Source organism: Pogonomyrmex barbatus, unplaced genomic scaffold (genome assembly GCF_055798465.1).
Source record: "Pogonomyrmex barbatus isolate J1 unplaced genomic scaffold, ASM5579846v1 scaffold25, whole genome shotgun sequence".
Taxonomy (NCBI): Eukaryota; Metazoa; Arthropoda; class Insecta; order Hymenoptera; family Formicidae; genus Pogonomyrmex; species Pogonomyrmex barbatus.
In genome coordinates this window covers 508479-523496 of record NW_028297122.1, presented here as the reverse complement: position 1 = coordinate 523496, position 15018 = coordinate 508479, and the positions used below count along the sequence as shown (strand labels likewise).

Here is a 15018-nt window from a genome sequence, read left to right as displayed (position 1 = left end):
CTTCTTGCGCACAACATTAATTTTTTCTGAGAAAATAAGGAGAGAATCAAACTTCTCTCAAAATATCTTAAATTATAAATTTAAATATTATTTAAATTTTATCTTTAAACACTATTATGAAAAAAATAATTTTTGGACTCTTCATGATTACACGTAATTAATCACGTAAGTATTCGTTATATTCAGTATTTTTTTTATTGTCATATGCAATTGCACAGAAATTAAAATAATAGAATGCTCAGTTCATACACCATATTATTTACATTTATTTTTATTTCCAGATAATGTTACGAAATCAGATAATTTCTTTATTTATTGTTACATAAAGAATGAAAACAATATTTATTTTGTTAACTTTTATTATATTTTAAACAATATAGTACGTGAAGTCGTCAAAGATTAGATACCAGCGCCGACCTGAGGAACGCGCGCTAGCCTGAGAAACGCGCGCCGGCCTTGACGAGTACATACATATGCGTGTTCATTCGTCATTTTTAATTTGATCCATTGTAAAAACTATTCGTCGCACGCAATTTTGCTAAAGGAAAAAGTTGTTTCGTTTAGAAAATCATGTAGTGTTCAAATGCGGGAGTTTTGGGACATTCTGTATATATATATATATGGTATGTATATATATATATATATATATATATATATATATATATATATATAAATTTTATATATATATAAATATATATATAAATATATTTATATATATATAAATTTGTTTTTAGTTTGGTACATTTGGAGTAGATAATATAATAAAATAAATCTATTAAGTTTATTTTATTATATTATCTACTCCAAATGTACCAAACTAAAAATATAGTATAGAACGCTATATATATATATATATATATATATAATCGCTTATAATATATATATATATATATTTTCGCTATATATATATATATATATATATATATATATATATATATATAGAGCGGTAGTCATGAAAATAGAAAGGAAAGTCATCTGAAAAGAAAGCAACAATCGGGAAAAATACTAAAATTTAAATCTGTATTAAGTTTATTTTATTATATTATCTACTCCAAATGTACCAAACTAAAAATTTTTATTTTATTGCAACTTACGTTAAAATAAAAAAATAATAAACTAATATAAATGTCTCAAATTTTTTAATCATAAAAATAAAGCTATAACAAGAAAATTGGCACTGAAATACTTAAAGTTGACGAGAAATTTCGTTATTAAATTAGTTCTATATAATTAATATTTTGTTGACCACGATTTTTAATTACTACTTCATAGCGCCTTGGCATAGACTCGACAAGCTTGCGACATCGTTCAATGAATATAGACTATAGTCCATTCCCTTTGTAATATTTTTCATAATTATTTTTGATTTCGAACTTTATGTTTAGAGGCAGTAATCTTTAAATCTCTCCACAAATTCTCAATCGGGTTAAGATCCAGTGATTGAAAAGGCTACGATATCACAGATAGTTAATGATCCTTAAACAATTTTTTTGTCGACTTCCGACGGATCAGGCGAAGTGTGAAGACGTGAAGCCTTGCCCGTGGAAGGATATAATTAAGGACATAGAGAACAGAGAGCAAACAGAGGGAAGGAGATGATCAGTGAGTGAGGAGAGACGAGAGGAGAAACGAAGAGAATAAGGGAGAAGTAAAAAGATAAGAGCAAAGGAAAATAAAAGGAGAAATAGAAAGTTGACAAAGAAGGTTAGAGTTGCTCAACGCTGAATAAACACCTCGTGCGGAGAGCGCTGGACTGGAGCGCGCAAGCGCGAAAGCAGCCAACTCAGCAGCGCGAGCGAGAAAGACTTCAACACTAGGGAATTCCAATAAGAAACGAAAGCGGTGAGAGAAGAGGCGGCAGATGGCACCGGTAGCAGGAACCAGGAGTAAGAATAAGGAAGAAGGGACAATTGACAAGTTTACTATGCCTACGGGAAATGAAGAGGCGCGAAGAAAAGGTTTCGAAGAGAGAATGATCGCAATGATGGAGGAGGTAAAGATGGAGATGAAGGAGATCAGAGAAGGAATGGAAAGATTTAAAAAGCAGATAAGAGAACAAATTATAGAAGAAAGAAAAATAAGAGAAGAGAAAAGAAGAAAAGAAAAAGAAGAATGGACACAGGAAAGAGAACTGCTAGAGAAGAGAATAGCAGAATTAGAGGCGAGCAACGAGAGAAGAGAGAAAGGACAGAAAGAACAATATCGTGATTAAGGGAGTCAACTGGAAAGAGGAGAAGTTGGAGAAGGAGGTAGAGAATTTCCTAAAAGATAACATAAAGGCAGAGATAAAAATAAGGAAGGCGTACAAGATAAAAGGGAGCGAAAATAGAAACATGGTGATAGCGGAGATAGACAGCTGAGAACAGAGGAAAGAGGTCATGAAGAAAAAAAAGGAACTGGAGAGAGGTGTAATCATAGAGAACGACTTAACAAAGAAAGAAAGAAAAATGCAATGGAAACTCAGGGAGATAGCGAGAGAGGAAAGAGAGAAAGGCGAAAGAGCAAGAGTAGGATACAAGAAAATAACAATGAGAGGTAAGGAATATAGATGGAATGAGAGGGAAGAAAAATTAGAAGAAGAAAGAGGAGGAAGAAGAGATTGAGGACAGAAGAAACAAGAAGGGGAAGAAGAGGAGAACAGGGCTCGGAGACTAAAAATTTGTTTCTGGAACATAGCTGGAATAATGAACAAAAGAGAGGACACATGGGAGTATCTTGAAAAATTCGACGTGATAGGACTAACAGAGACATGGGTAGAAGAACAAGCATGGAAGAAAATCACAAAGAAATTACCTAACGAATTCCAGTGCACAGCGTTTCCAGCAACAAGGGAAAATAAAAAAGGAAGAGCTAAGGGAGGAATCATGATGGCAACAAGAAAGGATATAAAGTTAATCAACACGAGGAAAATAAGCAAAGGAATGGCGGAAATGGAAGTCGCGCATGGCGGCAGCAGATGGAGGATCACAGTATACAGTCATTGCATCGAAGAAATCATGGAAGTCCTACTGGAAGGAATCCAAGAGGGAAAGGAAAGCTACTTAATAATAGGAGGTGATTTCAACGCAAGAACAGGAAACAGGGGAGGATCGATAGAAACGGGAGAAAGGAAGGGGGAAGAAAATCAAAGGATAAGGTGATAAACAGAGAGAGAATTATAATGCTAAACGGACTGAGAGAGAGAGAGAGAGAGAGAGGATAGATATTAAATGGAAGCAGCGAAGAGGTAGGAGGTTGGATCTACATAGGAGAAAGCGGAGCGTCAGTAATAGATTACGTCATAACGAACGTAAAAGCATTGGAGGAGATAAAGAACATGAAAGAAGGTGACAGAATTAAATCAGACCACGTTCCGCTGGAGGTGGAGCTGGAAGGCGCTGACAGAAAGAAGGAGAGAAGAAGCAACACTATTGAAAAAGTAACAAGTGTATGGACAGAAGAAGGAATACAGCAATACCATGAGAAGTGTGTAGGATGGAAATGTGAGCAGACGGAAAGTGGGAGAATCTGGAAGGAACTAGAAGAAAAAGTAAAGAAATCAATCACAAAAGTCAAGAAGAAGATCGCACTATGGAAGATAGGAAGGAGGACGTGGAATAGTAAAGAATGGAATAAGAAAAAAAGGGAACTGAGGAAAGAACTTGGAAGGCTAAAAAGAGGGAAAATAAGCAGAGAAGAATTCGTACAAAAGAGGAAAGAATACAGAGAATGGTGCAAGAAAGAAAAGCACAAACATGAAAGAGAAGAAAAGGAAAGGATAAAAGCAATAAGGACAGAAGAAGAGGCGTGGAGATACATAAACAAGTACAGAAAGAAGAAAGAAGAGATAAGCGAAAGTATAGAGATAGAAAGGTGGATCATGCACTTCATGGAACTGTTGGATGGATCAAAAGATAAAATAATAATGAAAGAAAAAGAGGAAGAGAAGGAGACGGAAAAGGAGAACAGGAGAGAGAGGAGGAAGAGAACGAATTAACAAGGGAAGAAATAATAAAACAACTAATAGAATTGAAGAAGGGAAAAGCCCCGGGAGAGAATGAAATTGAAAACGAAGCATGGAGGCTGATGTCAAAAGAAATAGGAAACTTTTTTGTGATGCTGCTAAACAAGATATGGAAAGGAGGAGGCATACCGCAGGAATGGAACAACGGCCTAATAAGCCCAATATATAAGAGAGGAGAGAAGAATGAGGTAACTAATTTATAGAGGAGTGACGCTGATGGACACAGCATACAAAATATATACAAAGGTGCTAAATGAAAGACTGAAAAAGGAAGTAGAGAAAAATCTTGAAGAAGGACAATTTGGGTTCAGAAAAGGAAGAGGAACCATTGATGCGGTGTATACACTAAACTATGTGGCGAATAGGAAGCGAAGAGGAAGAAAGGAAAACTGTATGCATTCTTTGCGGATCTAAAGGCGGCTTTTGATAAGGTGGATAGAAAGAAGCTAGGAGAAATGATGGAAAAACAAGGTGTTGGAGAGAGATTAAGAAAAAGAATAATGGAAACGTACAGAGAGACGAAGAATATAGTGAGGGTAGGAAACAAAAAATCAAAGATATTCTGAACAAAGAGAGGATTAATACAGGGCCCATTGAGCTCTACGCTGTTTAATATATACTTGGCGAACCTGGAGGCGGAAATTGAAAAAGGAATAAATAGGAGGAATAGTAGTAGGAAAGGAAAAATTCTGGTCAATAACTTATGCAGACGACATCGTACTACTGGCAACAAGCGAACAGGAATTAAAAGGCATGATGAAGAGACTTAGAAAATACATCCAAAAGAAAGATTTACTACTAAGTCCAGGAAAATCTAAAGTTTTCGAAAGAGGAAGAGGACGAAGAGAAAAGAGAGAGTAGAAATGGAGAGAGGAGGACATCGAGGAGGTGAAAGAGATGAAATATCTGGGATATATCACAAAAAAAACGGTGGAGCAAAAAGGCACCTAGAGGAAAGAATGAGAAGAACGATGATCGCGATGAAGCAAACATGGAGCATTGGAGAGAAACTGTTTAAGGATGACTTCGAGAGAAGAATGAAGATGTTCAATGCGCTAGTGGAAAGTATTGCGTTATACGGAGCAGAAGTATGGGGATGGAAAAATGAGGAAAGGCTAGACAGGATCAAAAAGAAATATACAAAATGGATCTTGGGACTAGATAGAAGGACACCGAACCACATATTGCTGGAGGAGACGAAGATGAGGGAAATAAGGATAGAGACTATAAGAAGAGTAAGCAAATACGAAGAGACTAACAGGAAAACGAACAAGAAGTTAGTAACAGAATGCATAAGGGAGATAGAAAAAAGAAAAAGAGAAAGCGAAGAAAGCAAGTGGGAAAAGAAGAGAAGGATAATGATGGAGAAGTCAGAAGTAAGCAGAGAGGAATTGAGGGAGAGAAGAGAGAGCGAGGAGCCTAAAAGGATAACGCAACTAATAATGGAGCGAATAGAAAGAAGAGAGAGAGAGAGGAAAGAAGGAGAAAAATCGAAGAGTCAAAATTTAACGAGTACTATAGGCACGTAGTAACAGAGAACATGCCAGTGTATCTACGAGGAAAAATGAAGAAGAAGGACAGGAACTTAATACAGATGCGGAAATACAGCGAGAGGAAGCCAATACTGGAGAGCAGAAAAAGAAAGGAAATGCAGAGTATGCGGAAAAGAAACGGAGAGTATATGGCACATCTTGAAAGAATGTGAAGATACCAAGGTGGAAATGCCAATAGAAGAAATATTGGAACAAGATGAAAAAGGAAAAGATATATTAAAAAGAATAGACAGAATAAAAGGCGGAGAGGGAGGAGAGAGAAAGGATGAAGGGAGACTGAGCATAGTAACAGAGAAGGGAGCAGTGAAGAGAGAGAGGGAGACAGGGAGGATGGAGAGAGGGTCGCAGGAAGGAGAGAGAAGAGGAACAGGAAACGGAGAGAAAGAGAGATAGGGAGAGAGATGAACAATGAAGATAAACAGTGCAATAGATAAGTAATAAGAAAGGGAGTGGAAATTGTATTAGATTAGGATATTAAATATATGTATAGTAAAATGTAGTTGTAAAGCTGGAAGTCATCCAAAGTCGAAAGGCACGGATTATAAATAAATAAATAAATAAATAATAACAATTTCTTTGTCTTCTTAAAAGTATATTTGAGATCGTTGTTATTTTGAAATTTCCAAACATGAGTGGCATGTTCTCCTTAATAAAGAAGCATGATGTTTTCAAGAATGTGTACATATTTATTTTGATCCATAATATTTCTAATTCAATAAATTGGACCAATTCCTTATTATAAAAATGTTCCCTATAATTTTATATTGCCATTGCCATGTTTCACAGATTTTATAGTATACTTTGATAGCAATTCTTGATTTGATGTAGCCCTTCATATAACATCTTCCATTAGACCCTAAATTTATTTTAGTTTTGCCTAACCACGAAACATTTTTCTACTTTTTACATTTTTCTGGATCACTCCATTTCATATGATTTTTTGCAAATTGTAATCTCCATCTCACATTCTTTAAACGTGGAACGTGATTCTTAAATGTGGAACTTTCCTAGCAGTGGAACTCTACTATTTAAATTACATTCTTGAAGTCTTCGTCGAATTTTACTTGCATTTATAGAAAGATTTAGTTTATTTTTAATTTCATTTGATGAGTTGAATAGATTCTTAGAAACACGTATAATTTGACGATCAATTCGAGATGTGATTTTTTGCTTGGGCCCAAGTTTTTTTTTATTATTTTTGAGTTTTAATGCATTTTCCATTTTTCTAGAACGATCAATAATTTTTGCAATTTCTTGTTGCAATTTTCCTTCGTTGTGTAAAGTTAAAATTTTTATTCTTTCATCAGCTGTACAGAATTTCGCTCTATTTTGCTGCAATTTTAGATAATTGACTAAATTTCATTACAATTTTACTATACCTAATCAATAAAATCACATTAATATTTAACAAACTCATTTTTATATTATTAAATTTACATTAAGAATTTGTCTTTATTATTACGAGGACTGAAAAGTTTTGAGCCTTAACATGAAGATAACGTTATTCGTCAAAACCATTCTAGTACTACAATAGTATATGCTTTGAAAGATTTTTGTGAGAATTTCAGCCATTTTGGACGCTCAGTTGTTGTTTGACAGTCGTTGTCAATGTCGATGTCAATGTTTTTGTAAAAATGGAAAAAATTAAATATCGTGCCATGATTAAATTCTTACATTTGAAAGGCAATACGCCTGCGCAAATTAAAATCGAGTTGGACGCTGTTTACGGGGGACTCTGCCCCATCATTTGCCACCGTAAAAAGATGGGCAGCTGAATTTAAACGTGGTCGTACCAGTTGATGATGAGCGTTCGGGACGGCAAAAAACTGCGATCACCGCTGATAACATCGAAAATGTTCACCAAATAGTACTGGACGACCGTCGAATCAAGGTTAGAGAGCAGAGGCTATGGGCATATCGAAAGAACGCGTTTGTCATATATTGACTGAAGAATTGGATATGCGCAAGCTATCCGCGCGTTGGCTGCCGCGCTTGCTCACTTTGGACCAAAAACGAATTCGAATGAACATTTCCAAGGCCCTGTTGGAGCGGTTCAAGCGAAACGAGTCAGATTTTTTGCGTCGATTCATAACTGTAGATGAAACTTGGATCCACCACTACACTCCAGAGACAAAAGAACAATCAAAACAGTGGACTGCAAAGGGTGAACCTGCTCCGAAAAAGGTAAAGACGGTTCCATCAGCTGGGAAAGTAATGGCAACTGTTTTTTGGGATATTCACGGAATTGTGTGTATCGACTATCTTGAAAAAGGTAAAACAATAACGGGAACGTATTACGCATCATTACTTGATAAGCTGAAGGCAGAAATTGCAAAAAAACGGCCGCATTTGAAGAAGAAGAAAGTGCTGTTCCATCAAGACAACGCACCTGCTCACACTTTGGCGGTCGCCATGGCCAAAATTCACGAACTGCACTTCGAAGTGGTTGACCATCCACTGTATTCATTAGATCTGGCCCCCAGCGACTTTTTCCTGTTTTCTAAGCTTAAAGTTTCGCTTGGAGGACAGAGATTTTCATCGAACGAGGAGGTCATCACATACGTAAACGCCTATTTTGCGGAGTAAGACGCCAATTACTATTTGGAGGGGTTAAAGAGGTTAGAGTATAGATGGGAAAAGTATATCGATTTAAAAGGAGATTATGTTGAAAAATAAAACTATATTTGACCGAAAAAATACTTGTTTCTATGTTAGGCTCAAAACTTTTCAGACCTCGTATGACTAAATTACTTATAGCATATTTTAGGATTCTTTTAACACGACGTGTTAAGAAAATCCTAAAATTTAGGATTTTTACATGACACGACTTACAAGGGAAGTGACAGAAGTGTCCTTCATCGATTTTAATGAGCTTCGAATATGTTAAAATATAGATAAAAATAAGACACATAATTTTTTTATCTGCGTTCTCGTATGTTAAAGAGATGAAACCATCTCTTGAAAAAAATCGGTTTTTTCCTTTCGGAGTAAGTATCATTCAAACTGTTAAAGATTTGAAAAAAAGTTTTAAACAAAAATTTTGTGGCTACAAGTGTACTTTATAATGACGTGTTCAAATTTTTCAAAAATGTTATATTTTTATCACACTCCTCCCCACCCCCCTAATTTAAAAAAATTTTTTAATTTTTATAAGGACAAAAATTAAAGTGCATTTTATGCTGAATACAACGACCTATAATAAAGTCATTTTCCGAAATCGCATTTTTGGAAAATGAGCGAGAAGGTCTCTATATACGTTCCACGTATTCATCTCATATCGCGTTGCGCGGGACAGCGTTAAAGGCGAATATGACGCAGTTCGTCGATACAGTATCAGTGCAACAATAATTATTGAAATAAGAGCTTATTTTATAATAATAACAACAACACTAATAATAATAATAATAATAATAATAATAATAATAATAATAGTCTTCTTAAATGGTTCAATTCAAATATCTTTGATGATTAATAGTAAATAATAAGTACCTTTAGTCGCGAAGTACCACAGCTTGTGCATATCTCCATATTAATACAGACATATGTCTGACAGATATTGCATACATATAAAAGATTCTATTTTCGTTTAGCGGATTAAGAAAGCTTATGCAACGATTTTTTTGCACATATGTAAATAAAGCTGTGCGTAAACAAATTTCTTATCTGCATGACATCGGTATATTACAATACAAAATATAAATATTGATAAAATATATTTATAACATTGCCATAGCTATTTTACGGTCAAAATTAAATGAACAATGTTTTATAAAAATAATCATTTCTTTATTTGTAACTTGTTTGTAAATGTCTAAAGTCTTCGAACGTTCTTTAATACATCATTAGCCATTTAACAAGACCATTTAACAAGACCTGCTATTATTATTATTATTATTATTATTATTATTATTATTATTATTATTATTATTATTAAAATAAGCTCTTATTTTAATAATTATTATTAATACACTGATACATGTAATGCTTCTGCTAATTGCCGTTGAGTTTGAGTTGGGTCATCATCCAATAACTCCTGCAATTGCTCGTCTTCGCATTTTTGTGGTCTACCAGAGCGCTCACTGTCTTTCACATTGAAATCACCACTTTTAATTTGTCGAAACCATGTCTCACATGTTCTAATCGATGGAGCGTGTTCACCATATATGTTTCTACCAGCAAACGATGACTTTCAACAGCCTTTTTCTTTTGATTAAATAAAAAAAGCAATGCGTGCCGCAAATGTTCTTTTTCAGGCACAAAACTCGACATGATCACTGAACGATAAAACAAAGACGCTAGTTTTTGGCGGATTCAACTTGTGTGTGTTTGTAGTTTTAAATGTCAGACGAACAAAATGATGTATGTGTCAAATTAATACACTGCGTACTTTTCGCTGACGACATCTCTTAGTTAAACCGGAAAAAACTTATGCATACACCTGGTACAATTTGACTATTTTCATGAATTAATAACTCGTTAACTATTGTGAAAATTGTAAAATAGTACAGGACTTTTTGACTCAGTTTAGTCTGCTCTACCTGCATATGATCGCTTAGTTATTTTTTTGGGACACCCTGTATATATATATATATATATATATATATATATATATATATATATATATATACAGAGTGTCCCAAATATATATATATATATATTGTTACGTCCGGGGGACTCCACGAATTCTTCTCTTTTGGAAAAAGACAATGGCTGCTAATCTGAAAATGAAGCGCTTCGAACGATCTAAAGAACCCTAAATAAATAAACAAAAATCCCTCTCGAGATACGTCTCACTATCAAAAAAAATAATTCTTGCGATAGACCGCTTTGTTGGCACCGATAAGTTTATGACATACCAATAAAATTAAAAAATATTAACAAAAGCAAATTCCTAACGGATAAGAAACGCATCGGATCGTTCGAGGGTGACACTCCCCAAATTGGTGGGGAAACTAAGGGAAACGCCAATCAAGAAGAAACGATTAGCGGCCGTTGGCGGCCACACCAAAAATGATTGAAGGTGAATGATTGAGGGTGTGGAATGGCGAGAAAATTTTTACTAACTAATTCCATCATTCGCTAGGAAATCTGGAAATATAAAAACAACCACAATTCACAGAACACCGCTCCCCTCCTTCCTCTACACTCACAATTTTCTAAACTATCATTCGACGCGGAAATCCATCACGCCCTCAGATATTCCCACTCCTTCGGAACCCTTTAAAAACCGCGACTTGGAGCGGATCGCTCTCTTCCCGCTTCTCATCGCTCCACGCCTTCACGGACGGGACCATCCGAAGTTATCGAAAAATCTTTTTATCAGTTAGAATCTGTGCGCGATTCTTACATTTTTCGTATGATTCGATCCACGATCCAGCCTAGCCATTACACTTCTCGTCCATCACCAGCGGCCGCTACAATAAAATGAACCAAACGAACGCCATCCCGAATAGACGAACGAAACGGGCATTGCGACACCGTCGGGAGAAGTCTAATAAGCGGATTCGTCGCGAAACCGGTCACGCCGAAGAACTCGCGGAGCAGTTGATAGGCGTAGAACCGAGACTAGCTAATATCACCTTGCAACAGTACGCCACCGCCCTCCGCTCCACGGCAGATTTTGAAAGACAATGTACTCCAGAGAACTTCGACGTGGAGAAGTTCTTCAATCTCGTCCGCCAATTTCCCCGCTCTCCCACCCATCCACCTCCTGGCACCTTCTTCATTAAAAGAAGATTCAAACCCGACAGCCAGTTTTGGGATCAGATCTCAAAACACCAAATTACCGATACTATTCCCATGTATATTTCCCGTGATCCTCTTCCCTATCTCGTCCCAGTCAAGGCTTTCCGCAGCGCTCACTCTGATCCCCCCCCCATACCTGCAACCCGATCCCATCGACATGCTCGCGATCACCAATTTTTTACCCCAATTGGAACAATTGGGTATATAAAATCCAGATTTTCTTTTGTTTGTTGTTATTTATTATTATTCAAAATTTATGTATAAAAATTTTCTTTTTTCTTTTTTTGTAACCAATATTTCAACCCTTTAATGTACACAGAGAAATTTCCGAATAACATTGTAATTCATTTTTTTTATTATTATTATTAAATCAGTTAACTCGAATTCCGTCTCAATTTCTTTACCCTAAAACTTGACCCCGAACCATTCATGGCTCCCTGAGGATCGCATGAGGTCCATCCCTGGTAAAAGAGATTCGGTTCTCTGACCAAAAAACGGACCACCGATAGCGCGGGCGCAGGTAAGGGTAATAACGTCACTGACTCGATCCCCTTAATGCGCGTTCGACTCGCGGATCGACCTCACGACGTCGTTCCGTGAGAACAGAAAAGGTTCCGTGCGTCCACCCGAGTTCTCCTCATCCTGACGAAAGGTATTATCTTTCCTCCAGAACCACGGACATAACAATATTATATATATATATATATTATTATATATATATATATATATATATATATATATATATATATATGTGTGTATATATAAATAATATACTACATATATATATTACATATTTGTCCAATTATATGTAAATTGTTCATATTTTTAAAGATACGCGTACCATGATAAAAATTTACAAATATACAGCGCCATAACGATTTTGCAAATAAAATGTTATTAAAAATTTTATATTCTAATTAAATTTAATATCAGTCGTATAGTTCATGTTGAAAAAAAGATTAAAAAAAAAGAAAATAAAAGTAGATAGCATCTCCTAACGGAGAGTGGCTGGGATCGAACGCGAGCTTTTCGCATGGCAACTCTGACACATTGCCACTCTACCAATGCAGAATTCCGTTAACTATTGTTTCGATTCTGATATTTTTGATGTAAACAAGATTGAAATAGTTAATAAAACATGCATATACAGACATTTGCGAAAAGGACTATACTTTATTGCATTATTACATACAATTTATAACATAATTCATTCTCTTGTTTACTATCGCACATCAAATTTATTTTGGATAAATTTATTTCTCGAAATCGGCCGCTGCAATATAGGCCGATGCGAGGCATACACACGCAAGATGAAGCACGTACGTGTGTGCTCGGCGCTCGGCAACATTGGGTTGGCAGAAGAGAATAGAAATATCATCCTACTGTTTCGCACCGATGCGCTGTGAATAAAGAATAGGAATATCGTTGTACTCTCTCGCGCTGTCGACACGTATGAGAAGGAAATAGAAATATTATCGTACTCTTTCGCGCTCCGTGCACCGTGCGGTCGTCGAGCGTCTCCGACGTTACCTGGTCACCGCTTGTTATTGTTGATATATACAATATGAATTAAAAAGAGTAAGCAAATATGAAAATAATGTATAAAGAAATTCGAAAATTGTTATAGTTATATGCTTTACTTGTCATACTCATAATGACCTGTTATATAATTTTATAAAATTATAATAACTGAAGAGTCTAATAAATGAGTGAGAATAAATACGAAATTATTTTCTTATTACAATCTTATTGTATATATTCCGACTCTTAAACATGAAAAATTTACTATATTTCAAATAATTAATTACAAATTCAATAAGTTACATATATTTTTGTTTATATCAAATAAAAAGGAGAGAGAAAGAAGAAATAATATAATTTGATTATTTCATTTATCGTTCAATAAATGTTTTGTCGAATTTATAAGTAATTACTCAAAACTGTGAATTTCTTAAAGATTTTCGAAACATATATTATACATTTATACTGAGCAAATAATTTCATACACATTCTTATTACACAATAATTTTTATACATAAAATTATATACGATTATATATAACGATTTTCGTTTCTCTTCATGCATTGTTAATGTCTGTTTATTCTTTTCAATTCATTTGCTATACTACATTAGCAATAATGAACGATAATCAAAAGATGCTGGACCATCACACGGCACATATTGCGCGAAAGAGTACGATAATATTTCTATTTTCTTCTCATACGCGTCGCGAGCACGAGATAGTAAGATAGTACTTTTATTCTATTCTCCCATAATAGTTGAGGCGTCGAGCGCATATGTACGTCTCATCTTTTGTATGCGTGCCTTGCGCACGTAAACCCGCCGCGGTATGGTCAAAACAATTAAAATTGAGACAGAGAGTGACATGAAATTACGTGCTCGGAAGAAAGCGCTCTTTTCATAACCATTTTATCCACAATTATATTCTTATAATTAGTGCAATGATGAAAAGTATTTCATCAATGTCAGAAGCGTCTATTTGGACGGTACTGATAAAAATTATAATCAGAAACGTCTGTTTCGTCAGAAACGTTCTGACGATACTTGCAAAATGAAATGAATGCCAGAAGCGTCAGTACTGTGACAGTACTGGTTATTACAAATAAATTATTTGTAAACAGAGAGACAAGAAAAAATTATCAATTGCATTCTCATGAGAATGAAGAAGTCCATTCTATATTTTATATTACAGTATTTCCAATAATAAAAATCAGAAGTGTCTACTTGGACGAAACTAATAATCAGAAGCGTCTGTTTAACGTTACTGGCAAAAATGTATGCCAGAAACATCTATTCGGACGATACCGATTATTACAAATGCATTATTTGTAAACAATTGGAGAAATACACACACCACACCCACACCCACACACCCACACACACACACATACACACACACACACACACACACAACACACAAACAAACATATATATCTGTACTGCGAGAATATGCAATGTTATCTCAAAATCTATTAAAATTATATATATGTTTATACTAGATATCGTAGATAATTAATCAATAGCAATAGTACAAATAGTTCCATGTTTTTCTATAGACATAGCAAAAAGTCGCTTCACTATGTATGTGCGTATATATATATTCTCTTTAAGAAACATGTAGTGTCCTTCTTATTCTGACTTATAAGGATATTGAACATAGCGAACGTCATGAAGATTACTACATTGACAATACATGTATACAATATATACATGTGTTTTCATTTATTTAGTAAAATGCTAAAAATTAATATGACAGTAAACGGAATTAGTCATGTCAATAATATAAACTTTTTAAATTGTTAATCATTATCGACATTTCTTTAATTCCGTTTAGATGGCATTAGCGGAAGGCCTTATCGTTCATCCTTTGTTTTAGGATTCCCTTAAGGTAAAAGAATAAGGATTTATGAAGGGAACATTAATAAATCATACATATATACATTAAATACATTAAATACATTCTCAAGATGTTATCCGTGACAAAGCAACATAAATTTGTCCTTCAGTAAATTCAGAATCAGAAATACAGAATCAATATTCATAATAGTATTTTGTAAACTTAATCCTTGACTTTTACGAATAGTAATTCCATAACTCAATAATAACGGAAATTGTTCCTTAACAAAAGCTCTATCCATCACTTGAAATTTAATGCTGGCTTCTTCAAATATTCTAAATTTGACGGTAATAGAAGTT

General features: G+C 34.8%; 1 protein-coding gene and 2 pseudogenes across 1 annotated transcript in view; 2 read left to right on the top strand and 1 right to left on the bottom strand.

Moving 5' to 3' along the window:
• LOC148936275 (uncharacterized) overlaps positions 1 to 15018 on the top strand; it is a 125436-nt pseudogene that overhangs the window by 55006 nt on the left and 55412 nt on the right.
• The window catches only part of LOC105430555 (multicopper oxidase 3-like), a 163070-nt gene that overhangs the window by 118064 nt on the left and 29988 nt on the right, over positions 1 to 15018 (bottom strand). The gene's annotated exons all lie outside the window — the stretch shown is intronic.
• On the top strand, positions 4369 to 13882 carry LOC148936276 (uncharacterized; annotated as a pseudogene).